Raw genomic sequence first — 22,416 nt, 5'->3', positions numbered from 1 at the left:
AGAGAAAGGAAGTTTTTAAAATATTTTTGAGTAATGATAACAGATTAGGATGGATGAAAGGGAGAACAAATAATGTTTTGTCTGCTTCAAAAAATGCCATTGCCTCCACTCCTTTAACCACTTTCATACTCTTCTCATAATACGGGGCCTTGTGTTTATGTCATGGGTACTGTCTGTGAAGGAGAAATCAGTTAGAAAGCTAGAAGACATGTTCATTGGCTTTTGTGGATACTCCCTCTACCAGTGTTCATAACTATGGTTGGCAAAGCCCTGCCTTTCTTCAGGTGAGAGATACCACCTCACTCCTGCTCTCTGCATCATCAGATCCATAGACTTTCAGAGTCAGAACTTAGGCTCGAGCCTTAGCAACTTCCAATTTTCCCAAGAACAAGAGCTTTATTCTAGTGCCAGAGTATTTTGTGGACCCCACCACACCAGATAATTTTATTCCTTAACTTAAAAAAAAATGCAAAATAGATTCAGAATTTGAAGAATGACTTAAGAGTCTTGTATGTTATCAATTATAACCATATTTCCACATATGTGAAAACATAATTCAGATATAAGCCAGAGATAATAATATTTTAGGCAGCCAACAATGTTTGGTATCCTTGAGGATAGATTACCGGCACCTTACAATGGTGCCCTGGGACAAAGAACCACAGACACAAGTTGATATTTACTCCTCTAAACTATATTCTGAGGACCTGAGGTTTAAGACAAGGAAGTGACCTGTGAAAGACAATGCCACTGGTGGGTGTGGGTCGGGGTTGAAGTTCAGGCATTTTCACTTCAAAGGCGGTGTATTGGAAAGGTGTCACAACACCTGTATAAGCCTTCTGAGGTTTCCCTTCCTGCTTCTGCAGATACATTGAATGACTTTCTAAGTGATTTGTAAAAATCATACTGCATGATTCCACTTATATAAGGTACCTAAATAATCAAACTTGTAGAAGTGGAGAATAAGATAGTGGTTGCCAGGGGTTAAGGGTGGGGGAAATGGGGAGCTGCTGTTCAACAAGTATAAAGTGTCAGTTATGCTAGAGAAGTACATTCTAGAAATCTGCTGTATAACATAGTGCCTGTAGTTAATATGGTATTTGCACTTCAAAATTTGTTGAGCTTAAGAGGGTAAATCTCATATTAAGTATTCTTACCAAAACAATAAATAAATAAATAAGACATAAGCATAGGAAACTGAGAGGTTTTCGATAGGTCCTTGATTGTCTGAATGGTATCACAGATGTCTGCCTATGTCCAAACACATCAAATTGTACATATGCAATCAAATATGTACAGGTCAATCAAATAGGTTCTTTGTAGATCAGTTATACCCCAGGAAAACTGGAGAGCATGAACTGTCTCCAGCTGACTATAGAAAATGAAATGGTAGTTATGAAAAAGATTGCCATCTCTACTTCTTTCTTCGACAAACATTTATTACACACCTTGGTGACTAAACCTGTCTAAAAGGGAAGAGAAGGATGTAAATACTGACAATATAAAGTGATGTGGGGAAATTAAGATCTGTTCTAAATTCATCAGGATGCCAGAAGTAATGAAGAATTCTTCCCTAATATCAGGAAGGCCAGCTGATGGAGAGATAGCTGAAAATGGCCAAGTTCCTCTGAGCCTTCTTTTCTTTTCTTCAGAAGAACCCATTTCTTCCACATGAGCTTGGTTTCCAGAGTCTTATTTGTCTTCCGCTGAAGATGGTCCAGTTTGTCTACATCTGTAAGAGGAAATAAATCTCTTATGCTCTGGCCTGGATCCAGGAAAGAAAAACAGGGATCTGATTCTAAGGTACTCCTTTTTATCAGTAAAGAAATGATAAATACAATTTAAAAGATGAATCAAAGTTTACAGGAAAAGGTGAGGACAGGCAAAAAGAATGTTTTTCTTTGCTGCTGACATTTCTGATCCACTTCTGGCCCAAGCTCTTCCTCCAAGGTGAAATTCCAGTCATCCCCTACTCAGGGATGAGTCAGTGTCCCTGCAGCAAACAGAAGGCACACTCGAAGAGAATGACTGAGGAGAGTTGAACAAAGGGAGTCAGTTCGACCCTATGGACAGGGTGAAGGCATCCCATACAGAACAGAGAAGCATCCCAGCACAAGTCTGAAGGAGCAGCTTGGCCAGCAGGTCCCTGAGACTCTTTTAGAGGACCGCAAGATCAAAACTATTTTTACAATAATACCAAGATATTTTTGTCTTCTCACCCTTATTCTCTCGCAAGTGCACAATAGAATTTTCCAGAGGCTAAATGACTAGAAATGGATTCATTGCTCTTACAGCTCATGGAATAGACATGGTTAGGAAAAAGTAGGTTTACAGTAGTTTGTTATGGAAAATAATACAATAATTAATAAATAATGTTATAAGAATAAACTTTGTGTTTTGTGTGCTCATGACTGTAAACCTACTTCCACCCCACCCTGTATGTTTGTGTATTCTTGTGTTCGAGTACTTGTCAGTTTTAATTCTAACATGACAAACAATGGAAGATAAACACAAGCTGTTTGGGGGTCCTCAATAATTTTAGAAGTCTAAAGGGGTCCTGGGATCAAAACATTTGGGAACTATCGGGTGGCTGCAGTTCAGGGGGTGGTCAATGTAGAAGACGGCCACCTGGCAGGACCTGGGTGGTGACCATGCATCCGGGCAGGAAGGGAGCCTGGGAAATAAACGCCCCAAGGAAGATCATCTTCTCCCTCTCTCCAGTGCCACCAGGGCCTCCCATTGACCAAACACAGCTCAAAGCCAGAGGGCAAGGGTGACTGTTTTTGGAGCACAGGTCAGGGTAGAAAACAGTGCATCTGGAGAAGCCAAAAGAGAATACCCACACACTTAGAGATTGGAAGGAACTTTTTAAAATGAAGAAGAAGGATAAAGCTAGGGAGGAAGGAGGGGGAAGGAATGGAAGACGAGGCAGAAGAAGAAGAACAAGAGAAATGGGAACAGAAGGGTAGTGGGGATCCTTTGAAAACAGATCCAGATATAAAAACTTCCAAACAGCTCCCAAGCACTTGGTTTCATTCACTTAGCTGGCTAAAAGAGGGAGGATCTAGGTTCAAATCATGACTCTATAATTTTCTAATTATTGTTCCTTAAGCAAGTTAATAGATTTCTGCTCAGTTTCCTTATCTCCAACATGGGATAATAACATGTAGCTCAGAGTGCAGACAACAGAATTGACCTAGTTAATATGCAGTGCCCAGTGTAGACCCTTTATGTTGGTTATTCCCCTGCATCCTTCCTATGCAAACTCCTGGAAAGAGCTTCCAGTAACTGTGAGGGTCTCTTGGGCCTTGCGGTAGGCTCAATGTTAAACCACAAAGAGTGGGACTCTGATCACCCTCATCTCTTTCTGAGGGTTTACTGCCAGGTTAGCTATTCATAATGGTTAGTCATTTGGCATGAAAGAAATAGAACACATAATAAAATGTTGCTGATTATGTCTTATGGGAATAAGTCCTTTAAAACAATGAACTCTTGACATCCTAAGATTTCATTGAGACAAAAAAAAAAATCTGCAGGGTTTTCAGATTTGCATGCCTTCCCCTACATTTCTAACACTTTTCTCTGTAGCTACTGACGTTCTGCACTGGTTATGGGAAGAGACACTTAAGTCAGAGCAGACTGAAGCTGTATTTGCTTTACTCTGGTTTTTCTGCCCAACTTTGTGAATGTTTCGATTTCTGGAGTCCCTCCACAAAACTCCAGTTGCTACAGCCCTTTGATTCTTCAATGGGATGTTCACCATTAACACTTGTTTGAAACCTGCTGGGAGCATAAGCCCTGCTTAATAGAAATAACAGTGTGATTAAGGAGATAATCTGGCAAACTGTCAGTCACGTTTTGCAAAGTTATTATCCGGTTGGAAATCTGTAAGTACTAGGGGCTTCACTTTTTTTTTTTAAGAAATAGTCATTGCCTGTGGCCCCAAGTGAGTTTGATTTTTGCATTTTAATTAGTGGCATGCATGTCTGCAGTTCCAACTCCCTTAATACGCCTTCTCCCTGTGCCCGGTCACATCTTTCTCCCTCTCGCCACACCCATGTACTATGCGGACATAATATTCATGTAAAATTGGAAGCAGTTAGTAAGGAAGTGAAGCCCTCCCTCCAAAAAACCAAGCTCTAGACCAAACTGCAAATTTGTGTTGATAACATTCAGTTATTCAATTAAAGATCAGATGGAAAGTGGGCAACCAATTTACCAATCAAATTGATGGATGGGATAAGGAACTGCTGGACCATTGTCAAAATGCAAATGATTTTAAGCTCTAAACACTCAGGGAAAATGAGGTTGATTATGAAGCTGGTTTTTCCTCCCATTACTCAAATGGGTAAATAGATGATAGATAAAGAGGGATGGGGCAATCTCCAGTAGTTGTTTTCTTGTCACAGAAGGCATTTAACAAGTAAGTCTCTCTCGCTCTGATAAAGCAGGTTGAACAAAGACTTGGGCCCTCCTACCATATTTTGGATTTTTAAAAAAATATTGATGATGAAGATGTCAAGTCAAGGACGGGGGTGGCTCTGAAGGGGGAGAGGGAAGCTGCATCCTTCAGTCTATGATGAACTTTGCAGAACTGTGATTGTTGTCTCAACTCAGAGATCCCTTCTCTTTTCCCCAGCTCCCTCCATATGCCTCCACTCATGCACACACACACACACACACACACACACATCTCTAATACAACCCAAAAGTTAACAGTCAGAATTTGTACTCTCAACACCTGCATGCCCATTAACTTTCCATAGAGCTCTTGGGAAATACATTCACATTCTCTCCAAGACTCTGCTCCAATAAACCAAGAACTGTGGTGTAGTATAAGGACTAGGACTTGGGAGTTAATGATACCATCTACTCTGACAAGGAAGGCAGAAAGAAGAGCTAGGTGTGGGAGGAAAATCATTAGTTGAGTATTGACTATTGAACAGGCTAGATTTCAGATGCTTTGAGATAGCCACATGCATGTGTCAAACATGTATCAGAAATCAAGGGCCCGAAGTAACGAGTAGACTCTGATCTCAGGGCAGTTATTGTACTAAAGTTGTAGTTAATTATTTACTTAGTATCTATCTTTCCTGACAAAGGCAAGCCTGTCCATACACCACCATATCCTCAGTTTCTGTCTCAATAAATAGTTGTGGATGGAAAGAGAGAAGTTAAGAAGGAAGGAGGGAGGGAGGGAGAAAAGAAGGGAGAAGGGAGGGAGGAGGGAAGGGAGGGAGGAAAGTAGGGAGGAAGGGAAGGAGGGAGGGAGAGAGGAAAAAAGAAAAGGAGAAAGGGAGAAAGGGAAGGAGGAAGAGAGGGAGGGAGGAAGGAAGGAAGGGAGGAGGAAGGAAGAGAGGGAAGGGAGGGAGGAAAAAAGGGAAGGAAGGAGGGAAGGAAGGAGGGAGGGAGGGAAAAAAACAAGGAGAAAGGGAGAAAGGGAAGGAGGAAGGGAGAAGGACGGAAGGGAGATTGATGACTAGGCAGGTATTAGTGATCAACTTTGACTCAGTCCAGCAGCTAACAGGCTATGGGTGTAAACTGTAAATCAGCTTCTCAGATTATTTTACAAATCCTTACCACAAAGGAAGCAAAAGGAAAGAAACTAACATTTATTAAGAAGACACTGTTTGTCAGAAAGACAAAATCCTAGGATTTCTACCTTCATCCCCTGTTATTTCTTCCGGAGTATGTTCAGCCGTTGCTGAAGATGCCTTATCTTGCTGGAATATTTTGGCTGCTCACCCTCCCTCCTTAGCTGATATGGATGAATAAATGGACTGTTCTAACTTGTTTTCTTCTGTTACTTTACACCCCCTCCATCTTTTGATCTGAAACTGGTATGTTTTCTGTTTGTTTTTAAATAGATTAGAGCACATACCTTCCTTCTTCTTCCCTTTGAATAAATCCTCTCAAGTTGTCTTCTAACTGCACTGAGAAGTCTCTTATGTTGTTCTGGTGAGTCTGTACGTGTTCACTGGCCTGTCAGACTGGGGAGTATGAATACCATGACTAATAGGACCCTGGCTGAGCTTCCTCTGTCTGCAAATCTAACATGCTCAGAAATTATTTAATGGTACAATGTAGCTTAATTTTCAAATTGTGCCAAATACTTAATACTTCCCTTAAAATACAGGAAAGAGCATTTACAGGTGTTTACTAGATATAAGCCCCTGTGCTAGACACTTCTGTAAGTCATACCTGGTGTGGCCATACAATCCAGTTTGCTCGAGGTGACACCAGTTTACACCTATTGTCCCAGTGAAATTTTGCAGAACTCCCCCCTCCACACACACACTGTCCCTGTTTGAACAATAAATTGTACGTCCACCCTACGCATACCTCATTTCATAGTTTCTCTGTCTTGAGTTGACATCACTGGTAATCCCGGTTTTAGATGACCCAGCTAAGGTCCCAATGAGGTCAAGTCACTTGCCTGAAGTCTGACAACTCGCGTGTTAGAATCCGCCTTCCAGTTGAGGAATGGCTGATTCTAAGGTAGGCTTGTGAGCATCCTGTGAGCGATTCTGTCTGTATTCAGAAGAAGAGGATGATCAGAGTTCTTGGTTTCCGGGTGAAACACTTCTGTGTGATCGTGGCCCCGTAATTCCCATCCTGCACATAAAAGCAGCCCACGCAGATGTATTTCTCTGTGTTACTAATGAATACCTGGCAGGATTTTAGTCAGGACCAGTGCTTAAGAAGACTGGCAAGGGTAGGAAATTCAGCTTTCCTGCCTGCCCTAACTCTTCTATTGCCTCTCCACCCCTGGAACCCTGCACTACTCTATCTCCTCTCCAGCAAAACCTGGACAACTGCAAAACTGTGTCAGCAGAGACATCTGAATTCAATTCCCAGAGCCAGTATTCACAGCTGTATAAAAGCAAGCAGGTCAGATGACCTCTGTGCCTCAGTTTCCTCCTGTGTAAAATTAATAACACTGTCTACTTCATAGGATTGTAGTAAAAATTAAATATAAGGACATGTGAAGCCCTCACACAGTGCCAACACATCATAGAACTCAACAAATATTAGTCCCCTTCCTGACTCAGCAAAGATCTACTCTTCCACTGCAATTTAAGGGAATAGGAATCTCTTCTCATGCTGTTAACTGTACTCACTTAGATTGAATGGTGTCTAGAAAGACATGTCAAATATCCCTCACTAGAGACCTGTGGGTACTTGGGAAAGGGGTCCTTTAAGTGGTTCACTCATAAGGTTATCTGGTGGTGGTGGTGTTAGTGCTATTGTTTGTGCATTTGTTTTGCCACGAAGATTATAAACCCTGAGAATGCATCATGTCATGTCACATACCTCATTAGTATTCCATTTTTCATGAGTCTTAATGAACCAATAGTTTATCCAGTGGAGGACAAGAAAAAAGACTGTGTCATATGAAGAACAGGTGAAAGTTGTGGAGGGAGGAAAGAGGCCAGTGGGTAGTGTGCTGTGGCTGGACTGTCGGGGGACTGGGATAAAACGATTCACACCTACTGAGCACACACCGTGTGCTCAGTGCTGTGCTAAGCACTTCACTTGGATGAACCCAATTAAGCTTCACAATAACTCCATATGAGGGAAACTCTATTATTCCATTATTCCATTTTGTACATGGTAGACTAAGGTCCAAAGGGAGTGCACACTTAGCAAACAGTGAAACAAGATTTTGAACCCAGGCATTCTGCTTGCAGAACCCAGACTCTTGGCAATGGGTCGAAAACCAAGCCTATGCTGCACGTTGGGCTCAGACTGTGGGCGTCCCTGTGGGCTAGAGTCGAAGGTCAACTTTTGCTCTGGAAACTCAGGTGGTGAGAGCCTCCCCAGGGGCTGAACCAGAGCAGGGAGTGTGTAGACGGTTATTGAATTTCCAAGCAAATGAATTTTCTAATTGACCTACGTTGTTCCTCTTTCTGGTTTTGTGGTATTTGCCGGTGCTTCTCCAATTACTTCAAGAGCTGTTGTGAAATTCTCAATATAATCTTCAAAGAAAATAAATTTAAAAACACATATTTTTTAATGTGAATTATTTATGAGCATTAATGTATTAAGTATATATGAATTTAAATTAGTTTCATTTGGAGATTTTTAAACATTTCAGAAGTACACATATACAAGTTATTCATTCAATATTTTTTGAAGACCTACTATATGATAGGGAACATGTTAGATACATACCTTAAGACAAATAGATGGCCTGGTAAATAATGATAATATCCCTGAGTATTTGCTGCATATAAGATACCATTCTATATATTTTACATATATTAACTCTGGATCCTCCATAATACCTCTGTTCCTACATTGTATCTATGTAAGAGATAAAGAAACTGAGTAAATTGTCCCATGGACTCCAAACTGTTTATCATCAGAGCAGAGGCTATTAATCCTGACAGTTCACATAGATTTTTAGTATATATTTGTTGAATGAATAAACTAAACATTGGGAGTACAAAACAAAAACAATATCTAGTATTTTGTGTAAGACTGTGTTATTCACTTTCCATGCACATTCTCACTTAGAAATAATGTATGTGAAGGAGTTTAAAGGAAGTAAGATATGAACACCAATATCAAACTAGTCATTTGAAAATATTAAAACCTAAAAACCTTGTGTTCAAAATGGGAACTTTAGAGGGGAGATTTGTTCTACATGGAGGGATGGAGATGGTTCTTGGATGGGGGGGCACCAGGCTGAGCCTTGGGAGATTTATGCACACAGAGATGGGGGATGGGGGACAGAGAGAGAAAGTCCCTAGAGACCCCTGTAAGAAAAAGCACAGGAGGAGGAAAACACAGAGCCTGTATGGAGAACATGGGATAGTTTTCTTTAGCTGCAATGCTGCTGCTCAGTACCACCGAGTGAGTTTTTTTCTGCTGTCTGGTCATTCTCTTCCACCAGTTAGGCCTACATTCAGCTACAAGTACACAGGGAATCCAAATATAGTGACTTAAACATAAGGGTTTATTTTCCTCACATGCCAAGCACTCTGGATAAATGGACAGCTATTGGCATTGGTGTAGACTATTAGGTCCCCAATGTTGGGCTGGTTGGCCTCCTTTTGAATGTCTTAGCCTTTTCTTTGTGATTGTGACTTAGCTGTCCCAGCATCAGGCTTCATGCCTGAATTTAAGACAGGAATCAAAGGCAGAAGAGTTAGGCCCATTGAGTGTGTCTCTTCCTTTAATCATGGAAGTACAAGCATTACCAGAATCCCCCAAGCAGACATTGCTTCTGTCTTTTTAGCCAGAACTTTGTCACTTCGCTGCTCATAGCTACAAATGAGGCTGGGCAGTAATAGAGTATTTGGTTTTTGTAGATTCTATAATATAGGAGAAAGAGAATGGGGTGAGAATGCAAGTTGGATCAGCTAACAAGCAGTGTCTATTGGACACTAATAATGCCGATGATAACTCCCCTTTTCCTGTGCTTCCTTGTGCCCATCACAAGCTAATCATTTCTCATATATTTCTCTCATTTAACTTAGTGTTCATTGCAATAGATATTAGAGAGAGCCACTATCATCCTCATATCATCCTAGTTTCAGTCATTGCCCAAGGTCAAATAGCAGATAAGGGGCAGAAGTGTGACACTTCTAGCCCAGGTCTTAGCCATGTTGCTCTTCCACCCCCGCACACCCCAGGGTGACGACCACTAACTGTTCACCTACAATGTGACTAGCTTTCTGCGTTTGTTGTTTCTGTTGATTCTCACAAAAGTCTATGAATGGTTAGTAATTATACCTTCTGACAGGTGAAAAAACTGAATCTCAGGTAGTTTACATGATTTGCCCAAGGTCACATGCCTGTAGGTGGCTGAGCTGAGATTAAAAACCCAGACTGCCTCATCCCAAAGTCCACACCCTTTCTTCTGTGCTGTGCCCCACTTTATGGTGATTGCACTGGGGAAAGAACTCCAGTTTATCCCATCCAAAATACCTCCTATCTTTCCCTCTTCTCCAGTCTGCAGCCACTCCCCTGGCTCAGGCCCTCCTCACCTTGTAGATAGACTATTTTAAGAGTTTACTAAACAGTCTTCACGCCTTTCTCCTACCAGATTTACCTTCTCTGAACATTAGTCATATCATGTGGCCCACCCCTCTGCTCCATGGCTCCACACTGCCCAACAAAGGGAGTTCAGTTTTCTTAACCAAATCTGCCTCCCACCAAATTTCCTACCTGGCCTCCTGTTATGGGTTATCCTTTGCTTTTGACTCTTCCCCTACTGTTCGTTCCATGAAGACTTGTCTTGCCAAAGTACAAATTCAGCCAGTCCATATGCCCAATCCAGTGGGATCTTGAAGGAGGAAAGGTGAGGAGATAGGACATTTGAAAACACAGCTGAAGTAAAGGCATGAGGGTGGAAGGATGAAAGTTTTAGTCAGCATTAGTCAAACGTGGCTGCAGGAAGGAATATTGTAATGGAAAATCACAGTGGAGAGTTCTGCCAACTTGTGTTCTAATTCCAAACTGGGAGAGGCAAAAAAAAAAAAATCATGTTCAGCCTTATATCAGCATGTACCAATCTCAGAACTGATTCTTTGGGCCATGGTCATTGTCTAATGAGTTTGACTAATTCTCCCAGAAAATCACTCCTTTAATTAGTATCTTACCAAAACAGTTGGCCAGCTAGAGATAGGAGAGTCAGCCCCTGTTTTCCCAGTTCCTCCCCGTTAGAGAAGGAATCCTGTGTGAGGATAATGAAAAGTCTTTAGCATCAGAATAGACATGGGTTTGACCCCTGGCTGTGTGTGGTCTTGGGCACGTAAGTCACTCCATCTCTCTAAGCCTCAAGGTCCTCATCTGTCAATAGCAGGTAATTGAGCCTATCTCTCAATGTTGTCACAAGGCCTTGAGAGTTCCAGGGCAGAGCTGTGGAAAGATGAGTGTGCAAGCACATCCAACTCTAATCATTCCAAAGACGCATGGTTTTGTAGGGGAAATTGTTAAAAGACCAGACTCTGCCAACCTGAAAATCACCAGGGCAGGACTTACAATCAGTCTGGCAAGGCAGCTAAAAGGTGCAATTTGTTTCATCTGGCTTCATTTTATGTCTAAATAGGGAGGGAACTTACTAAACCCCACTCATGACAAGGAAAGTCAAACTACTTGTATGCAGCAAAATGCAGAGTTACTAGGTAAGGGTGATGTAGTGAGACTAGGAATATGCAGCCTCGGTTAAGTGCCAGCCTTTCAGTGCCGAGTACAAATGGGTCAGATCCTGGGTTTAGCCCTGCTCTTAAGCAGTTCTGTGACCTTGGACAGGTCATGGCAAGCTCTCTGCCTTCTGCATGGCATCTATAAAATGGACACAAAAAAGAGACAGTGGCTATAAGAATAAAAATGTGAAAATAGTTTAAAAATTATATTTCACTTAAATTATTTTGTTACAAAATCACTTTAAAATGTGAAGCAGGTTATTGATGCTGTTATGTTGGTCCTTCATACAATAGCCAAAGTCATCAAAAGACCCTTCATAAATATTTCTGTCCTCAGGAGCTCACATTCTAGAGGGAGACCCTGACATGTGCATAAATCACTCTGATACAAGGTAAATAGTGGTAAGTACTGCAGGGAAGGAACAAGCCAAAGGCCCTGGGGACATGGGAGTTGGGAAATTAATTTCTAATAGGGGGATCTGGAAAGGTTTCATGAAGGAGATGGGATTTGGGTTGAGCCTTGAGAGCTTGGGAGAGCTATGATTTATACTACCTTGTCTGTGGCTCATGGAGGACACAGAGCTTTCTCCTCTCCGCTATCTCTGAGCTCCTGAAGGGGAAGCACATTGACTTTCCACTCTCCTCGCCAGGTCCCCAACACAGGGCCTGGCAGCCAGTTGGTTCCCCATAATGTTGTTTGAGTCCAATTAATAATGATGATAGAAAGAGGAGTCATACTCATAATACCAGCAGTGCTTATTTTTTACCGAGAATATGTTATGTTTCTAGTTACTTAAAACATCACCTCAGGGGGCGTCAGCGCTGCGGATGCATCTGGGCTGGGAACATAGCAGCCCATACCTCCTCCTAGGGGCCAGCCTCCACGCTTGCATGGGCCAGGCGCTGAGTACCCTCGCAGGCCACCAACGGTTGGGCAGACCAGTGGACAAGGACCAGGGCTGAAGCCCAGGAGATTATGGATTGGCCACGGGGAGGAACCAGGCAGTCTCTCCTGGATCCGGGACCAGCGGCCCTTGGGTGGGGTCACCTCGCACATGTCATGCCCGTTGGTCTTGGCCACTCTGTCCTTCCTGTCCCAGATCAGGCGCACCTGCCCTTATCCTCTCTATGGCCCAGGCAGAACAGAGGTGGAAGTTTCTTTCACCTCCAAGCTAGCACAAGTCCACTGCGGGTCAGCCCCAGTTGGCAGTGAAGTCATAGTGCCGGGGGTCCTCCTGTCTGTGACTTCAGGGTTTCCAGGAGGTGGACTGTGATGTCATAGCAGTCCCTGGCCCAGACCTTGGAGGGGAAGGGCCAGTTGGTTCCAGAGAGTAGAAGAAAGTTCAGTCTCCTGTTGCCTGGAATCGCAGTGGATTTGAATCGAAAGTTGTTTGATATCAGCACTTTACAAGTTTAATCTTTCAAGAGATCAGACCAGAAGAGAACCTAGTGACTTGCCATTACTGACTCTGTCCAGCAGGAAGCTTGGGTAGGAGTCCTCAATCCTTCCTCACTGAGCTTGACTTTTAAGAGCCTCTGCTATGTACCGAAAACGCTGGAAACTGCAGAACAAAGTGCATCCTCTGGAAATCAGCAAGGAAACTCTGAGAACTCCCGTGAGCCACCGAGAGGCTATAAATGACAAAGAATATGAAGCTAGCTACATGAAAGAAAGTGTCTTTCCTCCCACCTCTCCTGGTAAAGTATCATCTCAAAAGCCTTTTGGGGTCCTTCCTCCAGATGTTCTGTGCAGTATGAGTGGGAAGAGCCCCATAGAAAGCAGCGTGAATGTTAAAGCCAAGAAGAATGCACCACCTGCAATAATCCACCAGGGTGAAGGAGGGGAAGGGCCGTGTGATACCCGGGCTGTGTTGAAACCAGGAAATACCAAGGAGAAGACTGAATTCCTTCCAGCCCACCAGAGCAGCAATAGGGTGGGACATATGAAGACAAAAAGCTCCAGGGATATTGATGGGAGAGCTACAAAAAGAGGGAAACGATCAGGGGATCGTAAAGCAGCTAAGACCCAGTTAGAAAAGATGAGGGAAGTCTACATTGGGTGCATGGGCCTGAGCCTTGTGTTTGTGGCACTGAGCACGGTTCTTTAGAACTGGAACATGATCAACAAAAGAAAAAAACAAACAAAATATAACCAGAGACATTGTAGTTAAGAACAATCTAACAATAGCCAGATGGAAGTGGGGAGGAGACAGTGGGGAGAGGGGTTTTCAGGAACTACTATAAAGGACACACGGACAAAATCAAGCGGGAGGGTGGAGGCAGGGGAAGGAGGTGGGTTTGGCTAAATCAAGGGGGAGGATGGAGGCAGAGGAGGGAGGGGGATTTGGCTGGGGTGGGGTGGAGGGATAGAGAGGACAGCATTTTCTCCCTATCCCTCCATCCCCCACCCCAGCCAAACCCCTCTCCCTCCCCTGCCTCCATCCTCCCTCCCCCTTGATTTTGTCCATGTGTCCTTTATAGTAGTTCCTCTCCTCACTGTCACTTCCCTGCTCCCCTCTGGCTATTGTTAGATTGTTCTTAACTACAATGTCTCTGGTTATATTTTGTTTGCTTTTTCCTTCTGTTGATATGTTCCAGTTAAAGCATTACATGAGTGATGGTGGGGACAGTGTCTGTGCTGGGAGGCCTCTGCCAGTCGTACAGGTGGTTGCCTTCCTGGAGCAAAGAGCCAGTGCTGCTCTGCTAGCCGCTTGTGGGGAAAATCTGCACTAAGTCACCGGCCGAGGTGAGGATTTCTGGGCAATTCAGAGGTGTGTCTCCAGCCTCTGAGCCCTTTTCTGGCCCAGGAGCTTGCGAAGAACCCCCGGAAAGAAGAAATCCTCAGGTTGACGAACCACAGAGTGGGCCAGTCCGTGTCCTCAACGTGGTAGTCAGGCTGGAGTCTGAGTGCCTGAAGCGGCAGAGCCAGCGTGAGCCTGGGAGCCTCTTGAATGACAGCGGTGGAAAAGGAGGCAGGGTGTTGTTTGCCAATGGCACTCAGGCTGATGAAGTTGAAACAAACAAAGGTGCCTGGAGGCACCTGCTGCTCAGGTTAATTCTGTGGGTCTGAATCTGTGGACTGTGACCCCTCAAGAGCTGACCATTGTTGTTTCATGGGGAAGCAGGCCTGGGATGGGGCTCCTCCAGGCTGTTGCTCATTGCAGTAGGTGTGGGTTTCCACGTGGAAAGGGCAGCATGAGAGCCATATCAGCAAACAGCTGTGAAAAACAGCTATAGATAAGATGTTGGAATGACAGAGGAACCTGAGTCACCTTTTCCTCCTCAAATCTGTCCCCAAGCATTGAGTTGCCCACAGAGGCTGTGGATTGTATGAGTAGACAGCTTGTGCCACAAAGTCCTGATCAAAAAAAAAAAAAAAAAGACTCTTATGTGCATTAGCATCACGGAGTCCCAAGTGGAGAAAGACCAGCCTTCTAGTTTAAAGTCCTGTGAAGACCCACTTCCAGGGAGGTTGTGATTTTTGGCCACCCGGTCAGCACCAGTGGACTGTTCCCAGTTGAATGAAAGCACAGCAAAAGAGTCTTCGGAGGCCACCCAGCTTGCAGATGCTGCTGAGGATGGCAGTGCATCTGAGGAAAGAAACGTTTCAGCTGATTCACTTGGGCCAACGCCAGCCTCTCCTGTGAAAAGCACAGTGCCGGTGCTTGAGGCATCCAGTGGGAAGAAGCAGTTATCTCACGACTTTCTGGAGACAAGGTTTAAAATCCAGCCACTTTCGGAGCCTCAGCGGTACATGGCTTCTCTGCCCCACCACATTATGGTGAAAATCTTCAGGTTACTTCCCACCAAGTGTTTAGTGGCTCTTAAGTGTACCTGCTTCCATTTCAAGTTTATCATTGAACACTGCAACATCAGGCCGGCAGGTTCTCGCTGGGTTCGAGACCCGCGCTACAGAGATCCTCGTGCGCAGTGCAAGAAGAAATACGTGAAAGGGGATGTGTCCCTGTGCAGGAGGCAGCCCAAGCCCTATTGTCTGGCATTGCGCTATGGGCCAGGGTACTGGGTGTGCTGCCACCGCTCTCGGAAGGGCTTCCCCTGGCTGGAAGCTGGGGCTTCAGGACAGTCCCTGGCTCTCTGCTTGACACAGCTTTAACTGGGCGATCCATAAGAAAGCGAAAGGGACTGAAACTGAAGAGGAAGACTGAAGTCTATGCCAGAGGCGGCAAAGTGACTGATTTTTAAAACTGCAGACCACCACCTAGATAAACTGTTCAACTGAGTGATGCCTCTGTGGCGCCATCTAGGAGAGTCTGTACTTGTTCCTGCAGGACTGCCATTGCTGGGGCACTTTTTATTGTACAAGGGAGCCGGTCTCGCTGTTTCACGGCGGCGCCTCACTTTGGATCCTGGGTTGTCACCCGCCATTTGACTCCCTCGCCTGTGAATAATTACGCCTGTTTCCCCAAATCAAATCCATCCTCCAAAGACAAAGACTTGCCACCATCAAGGATGTTCAGAAAAGTTCATTGTGACTGTGCAGGCAGTCCCCAAAAAGGGGTTCCAGAAATGTTTTCAGCACCGGCACCTTATTTGAAATAAGCGAGGAGTGTCCTGGGAAAAGTGTCCTGTGGATGAGAAGTATGCTCACAAAGGAAAAGTCACCTCACCTTAGACCTCGTCTGCCTGATCCTGTGAGACCGATGTTTGTGGTTGGAGACGGGCTTCGTGCCCTGTGCTGTTCACAGTGTGTATGAAGTAACACTGTTAACATCCAGTCGTGTGTGGTGGACAGCTGACTGAGCGACATAATCGCCACAAGGCAGCCAGGATAGTGTTGTGGCTACAATGTTGTTATTGTCTCAAATTTGTGTATCCTGTATGAAATATGAATGTCTCCCAAATAAAGTACAAATGTTAAGTATAAAAGTGAATGTCTCTAAGAAGAAACTCTACATAGTTAAGAGGTTAACCTGTTGAAAAGATACCAAATAATGGTGTAACTGGACAACATTAAAATTAGCTTAGAGAACAATCCTGTGTTATATTTTAGTGATCCAACAAGAATAAGATTATACAGTCAGATTATAACATTCTTGTCTACTTACTGGTTACAAATTTTTTAAATTTAAATAAAAACACGCATTAAAGAAAAAAAACCCTGGCTGGTGTAGCTCAGTGGATTGAGCACCAGCCTATGAAACAAAGGTCGTTAGTTTGATTCCCAGTTGGGGCACATGTCTGGGTTGTGGGTCAGGTCCCCAATGGGGGTGCACAAGAAGCAACCACACACTGATGTTTCTCTCCCTCTCTCCCTCCCTTCCCCTCTCTCTAAAAACTAAATAAATAAAATCTTGAAGAAAAGAAAAACATCATCTCATCTGACCATCCCAGCAATCCCTGAGCAAGGTGTTAACATCACACCCTATTCCCCTCTGCCTGTGGGATAGATGAGGGAACTGGGGCCCAGAAGGCACACCGTCTGCACCAGGCCCCACACTAGTGAGGAGTATGGCTGGGTTCACTCAAGGTCACTTGAGTCCCAAACTGATAACCTTGACATAACAGCCAGAACATGAGAACAACATTCCTGAAAAAGGTCTGAGAACAAAGGATTTTATGACATTTCTGGTAGAAAAAAAGGTTTGAATCATATATATATATATATATATATATATATATCAGGGTTTTCCAGAGAAAGAGAAATAGTAGGCCACATTTCTACATTGAATCTTTGAGAGAATTTCTTTTTCTCTAGGAAACCTCAGTCTTTGCTCTTAAGGCCTTCAACTGATTGGTCGGGGCCCACCACATTATCGAGGTTAATTGCTTTACCCAAAGTCAACTGATTGTAAATGTTAATACCATCCACAGATACCTTCACAGTAACATCTAGGCTAGTGTTTGACAAACAACTGGGCACCATAGCCTAGCCAAGTTTACACAGAAAACTAGCTATCACAAGATGTAGATAAATAGGGACCCCAGAAAGGTTTTAAATGTACCCCAATCCCCACCCTATTGTTTTGTTGTTTTTAATTAGCATATTTTAATGCATGAGAACAAAAAAAAGTTTGAAATTCTGTGCACTTCTTAAGGGAAAATATACTTTTGTCATAAAATGAAGGCTATTTTTTAAAAATTCATACGTGGATAAAAAAGGGAACATAAAATGCCAAGTTTTGATTTAAACATCAAAGTATTTTATTCATGTTTAATTTTAGATTTTGTTTCACGAGGAAGAGTATTTGACTCTTCTGGTATGTGTGTGCTGACCGGCTTTAAATAGATTTCTACAAGGGAGATCTAGGTTGTCATCCTGTGCCACCTCATGTGTTACAGACAGGAAAATTAGGACCTAGACCGGGCACTCCAATGGCACAGCTTGTCACCTCAACCACAACTCCTACCCCATCTCTGGTGGGGCTTCATTCATCAGCCTCATTACCCAATTTTATTATCAGCAGAGAAAAGAAAAATAAACACAGAAAACCCACATTCTCTGCTATAGGGTTGCATGAGCCATATTCAGGACAGCTGTGAGCCAGATGTCTGCCCTCCCCGACAGGGCTGCAAGGGATTCCCTGATCTCGACGAGCAGATGAGGGAGAAGACGAGTATTTCAGGTTGGGGGGAGTCTGACCGCCCTTGGGGACAGGATGAGATCCTGCATACAGTCAGTGCCACCCAGAGTAAGAGAGCCTGCGAGAGGTGGGGACAGGCAGGCGGTGAGGTGTTGGGCAGAGGGAAGCCATGAGGCTAGCATTCTGCATTTTAGTCCCTGCTCCGCCTTCTATTAGCTATGAATTTGCTTTTCTGGGCCTCAGTCTTCTCTATAAAATGAGGAAAATAGTGGCCTAAAGATAGGAAAGCAGATAAATCGGAAGACTCAGGTTTAAGTCCTGCCTTTGCCACTTACAAGTGATTGGCCTTTGGGCAATTCACTTAGCCTCTCAGCTCTTAGGAGAGGTAATAATTCCTTGTTAAGTAACTCACGTGAAATGCCAACCACAACGTCCGTCCCTCAGAGCAGGGACTCAGTTCCTCCCTCGACTCTACCTTTCCTTAACAGAATCTAAATTCCAGAGACCTCTGCTTTCCCAAGATCTCCAGTCACCTTGAGACCCACACAAAACCCCCCACTTCACCACTTCCATGCTAGTCAGTCATTCAACAACTGTTTATTTAGGGACTGTACTGGGCTTGTCCCTGCCTTCAGAGCCACCATGCTGAACCTGCAAGCCACACCCTCAGCCATGACCCACAGGCTGCCTGTCCTCTGGAGATGACAGGTCTCAGCTTCACCTTGACTGCATTGGTGACATTCCTTCCAGGCCTCAGCCCCCATGATGGAAATGCTTACCCACACTCTCTGGGGGAAAACCACCAGCTTTTCAAGAAGAGAGTGGAGTAGGGGCCTAAGGGTGGGTTATGACAGCTGGTGCTACTCAAGCATTGATGACATCCGCCACCCACGCTTTGGAAACTAGGTGTGGCTGCCTTTGTGACTCTCTCCCAAATAGCAACAGGGACCCACCCCTTTTCATTTGCTGAGGAACTCATGTGGTGAGGTTTCTTAAGGTCTTTGTTTCTGCCAGGCAAAATGGCATTGGTCCCTGGGAGGCCCCAGTGACATCTGGAATCCTGCACCCAGCTGGTCTTTGTGGAGCCTGAACCGCACCTGCGCACCAACCGTGTTTGCCCGTGGAAACCAGGGCAGGTTACAAAGAGCTTCCTCTGGAGCGGGCCTCACGTGTTCAGGTGCCGGTGAAGGTGCTGATTGTGATTTGGCATCTGAAGGCCAGCTGCCCCAACACTTTTCACTGCGTCACATTCAAATCTGAGCTCATCCGAGATACTTGTTTGTAGGGTTGCTCCAGGAAGGCAGGGAAATAAACTTAGCACATAATGTGTGAGTAGGGAGGGAACTGAGTAATTGTCTAAACCAACCTCCTATTGTGGGAGCCTCTGGAAATTTCTACTGCTCAGACTCAAGGTCCCTGCCCAAGCCCCAGCTGGCAGCCTGCTCCTTTCCTTTCCTGCTCACCAGCCCCAGGGCTTCTGTTGCATCCTTCCCTCTTTAGTACACCCCCAGCTGCTCCATTTCTGAGGATTGTCCTTGTCCACTGAAACAACAGGGCCCTGCACCTTCACACTAGCAACTCCACAGATAGATGAACAACAAGCAAGCCCTCTACAGTACCCCTACGTGGGACTCAAACCCAGGTAACAAGCAACCAGTGGGAGAAAGCACCCAATATCCTTGGGTGAGAGTGGTCTTATGGTCCCTGGGCTGTCGTTCCTAATGCCTTCTCTGCAAAAGGTAGAGTATAGGACACTCCATCTCATTTCCATTTCAGAAGATTGAAGTCACCAAAACTTCTCTCATCCTGTGACTTAAGATGACCTCTCCTTCCAGGACTAACTAGGTCGGAGAACACAACCCTGGCCGGATAGTGGGTCCCTCTTGCCTCCAGACAGAGACCTCATCCATAGAATTATCGCCTCTGGGCATGTTCTCACACCCCTTTATTTTATATAGAGAAACTAAGGCCAGGTGGGTTTAAGAGACTTGCCAAGATCACACTCTCTGGGTGTACAGCCCAGAGTAGACACGTGACTCACCACTGTCTCCATACAAGCATCTTCACAGCCTGAGGAACCCCTAGGTCTTGTCTCGGTCCTTTTCACTCAGCTCCCTAAGAAGGTATCAACAGGTCTTCTGCTTTGCTGCATAAATCCCAAGTACATTTTTAGGGTGAGACAAAACACTGTCAAACCATTTAAGTATAAACTCCTTTTGATGCCCTTTGAGCTCACTTACCGGTTCTGAATATTATTATTCTTTTTGACCTACAGACTGAGCCAGTCTTGTCTAAACAACCTGCTGGAATACACATATGGTCAGAGGCTTTAGGAAAATCTAGCTCTTTGGCGAGAGTTCTAGGGTGATAGGGAGGGTGCCATTCACTAGAAAATGGTAGTGGGTAAGAGGACAGAGAACGGTTTTTGGAATGAAGCATAAATGTAAAGCTTGGCTGAGCATCACGATACTGCATGACCCTGGGAAAGTTCCCTAATCTCTCTGAGTCTCAGTGGGGTCCTCTGTAAAACTGGAACAATGATACTCATCTCTCAGGATTATTGCAAAGATTCTTGCGGTGATGTAGGCAGAACACCCAGCACCATCTATGCACTAAACAAACTTTTCTCAGTTTGCCCCACCTATCCTGTTGTGTTTTTTTTAAGTAACAATAACTTGACTATTTACAAAGCTCAGTTTGGTGTATGCATGTGTGTGGTGTAATGCAGATTTGTCTAGAAAAAGGGTACAAATGGCTTCAGGAAAAAAAAAAAAAAAAGCCTTGCAGCTTGGCAACCAGATGCTCACCGTACATCAGAAACCCTGACTTCCACTGCCCCCTACTAGCTGCATTCCCTAGCACAAGTCATGTATATGCCTGCCCCTCAGGGCCACCTGTAAAATACAACTCCTACTGCCCTTCTCACTTTCTACCCTAACAGAATGTAAAATATCAGATTCTGTGCACACCTGTAAGGCGTGGTTATCAGGATCAGCAATTCCTACAAGGTGTAGGGATAATGCAAAAAATAGTGTTCTCTAGCTGACTGAGATTAGGAAATACTGCACTAAAGAGGTTTCTTATTGCAGGACTTCTCCGTGCCTTTAAGCTGCCAATATGCCTTTGGAATCTCTAAGTCTGGTGTATAGTGTACCATGTTTCCCAAGGACATTTGACCACTGAAGTTACATTTTAAAGACCACACCATGGGCCCAGTGTTCTATAGGACCCAATATTTTGCAAAGCACTCAGACATGCTTCAAACTGCTTCCCTGGCCCAGAGCATGAGAGATTTACCTGTCCCACTGTCTTCCCTGGACACAAGAAGGAAAGGCAATTTAGTAGCATAAAAGATAGCTTTTAAGAGCAATTCCTTCTGGCAGTAAGAAGCAAAGAGGGCAGGTAGCAAGCTTTAAGAACCTGGAGCTATACCATAATGGCACTAAATGAAGGAGTCACTGGGAGGCCCAGTGCACCCCATATAATTACAGGAGGTTTCAGCTTAGAGGTGGCCCTGCAAACCCAGGGCCCTCAGGAGCAATGATGTGAAATGGTTGGATTTTTTTGTAATGTTTAACAGCAAGGGAAAAAATGTGACAGTCAGAACTTTTTAAAATTATGGCTTGGAATTGAAAGCAGATCAGGAACATTAACAGAGCAATCCAGCATCTTCTGTGCAGAGCGGATCCCTCTGAGAACCGTTGTGCCCCCAGAACACATATGGCTGGCACTGAGGGCCCTCTTACTGCTTGGGACTTTTGCACATGCTGTTTTCTCACCTGCAGTGCCTTCCCCCTTCATTCAGGTACTGGGGACCACCCCACTCCAATCCCCTGTTTCACTTGCTGTTTATTTTTTTAAATCAACCAGTTTTATAAAACCAAGTATAATCTAAATGTCTATTAACTCTTCCTTCTTCTCTTAGCCCTAAATACCTGCTCTGCCACCACCACCAAATAAACGTACTGCACATGTATAGCAGGAGCAATGCAGAACTAACTTAAGAGTCCACAACGGAGTCTGTGGAGGGAATTTATGTCGCATAACAGCAGAACCTTAGGGGTGTTGTTGTTTGTTTGTTTACATTTCTTATCTCCCCTAGGCCCTTTCCCTACCAGGTTTCCCTGGGGTCCCCTGCCTATTTTACCCTTTTATGTTGTTTATAGCTGAGCGAGCACCTATCTTTTATTCCCAGGTCTTAGAGCAGGGGTATCAAAGTCATTTTTACCGGGGGCCACATCAGCCTTGGAGTTGCATTCAAAGGGCCAAGTGTAATTTCAACTCCTTAACAATTAAGGAGTACTTACACTTACACAGTCTTAAAATTATTTTGGCCCTTTGAAGGCAACCACCAGGCTGATGCGGCCCCTGGTGAAAATGAGTTTGACACCCCTTGGAGTTTAGAGGCAGAGCTATGGACAATGCAGAGGAGTAGAAGAGTAACTGTTGAAGTCAATACAGACCTCACTTTAAATCCTTGCTTCGCATCTTCTGGGTTGAGGGACTTTGGTCAGGTCACTTCACTTTTTTAAGACTCCATCTCCTATTGGAGAATATGGGAATGATACTATGTTGTGTGATTGTTTTGCGGATGGGAGGAAAAGAATACGAAACAGCATGGTACCTGGCACAGAGCAGGCACTCACTCAGTGGACTTCGGGAACAATGATTCAGAGAGGAACTGTGAAGTGTTTGAACCCAGATGGTGGCTGTTACAA

General features: G+C 44.3%; 1 pseudogene; it reads left to right on the top strand.

The window, feature by feature from the left end:
* The first annotated feature begins 12,697 nt into the window (after window positions 1-12,697).
* LOC112315892 (F-box only protein 34-like) lies at window positions 12,698-15,322 on the top strand (annotated as a pseudogene).
* Window positions 15,323-22,416: the final 7,094 nt, after the last annotated feature.

This window comes from Desmodus rotundus, chromosome 5, assembly GCF_022682495.2.
Source record: "Desmodus rotundus isolate HL8 chromosome 5, HLdesRot8A.1, whole genome shotgun sequence".
Lineage (NCBI taxonomy): Eukaryota > Metazoa > Chordata > Mammalia > Chiroptera > Phyllostomidae > Desmodus > Desmodus rotundus.
This window is presented reverse-complemented; position numbering and strand designations above follow the sequence as displayed.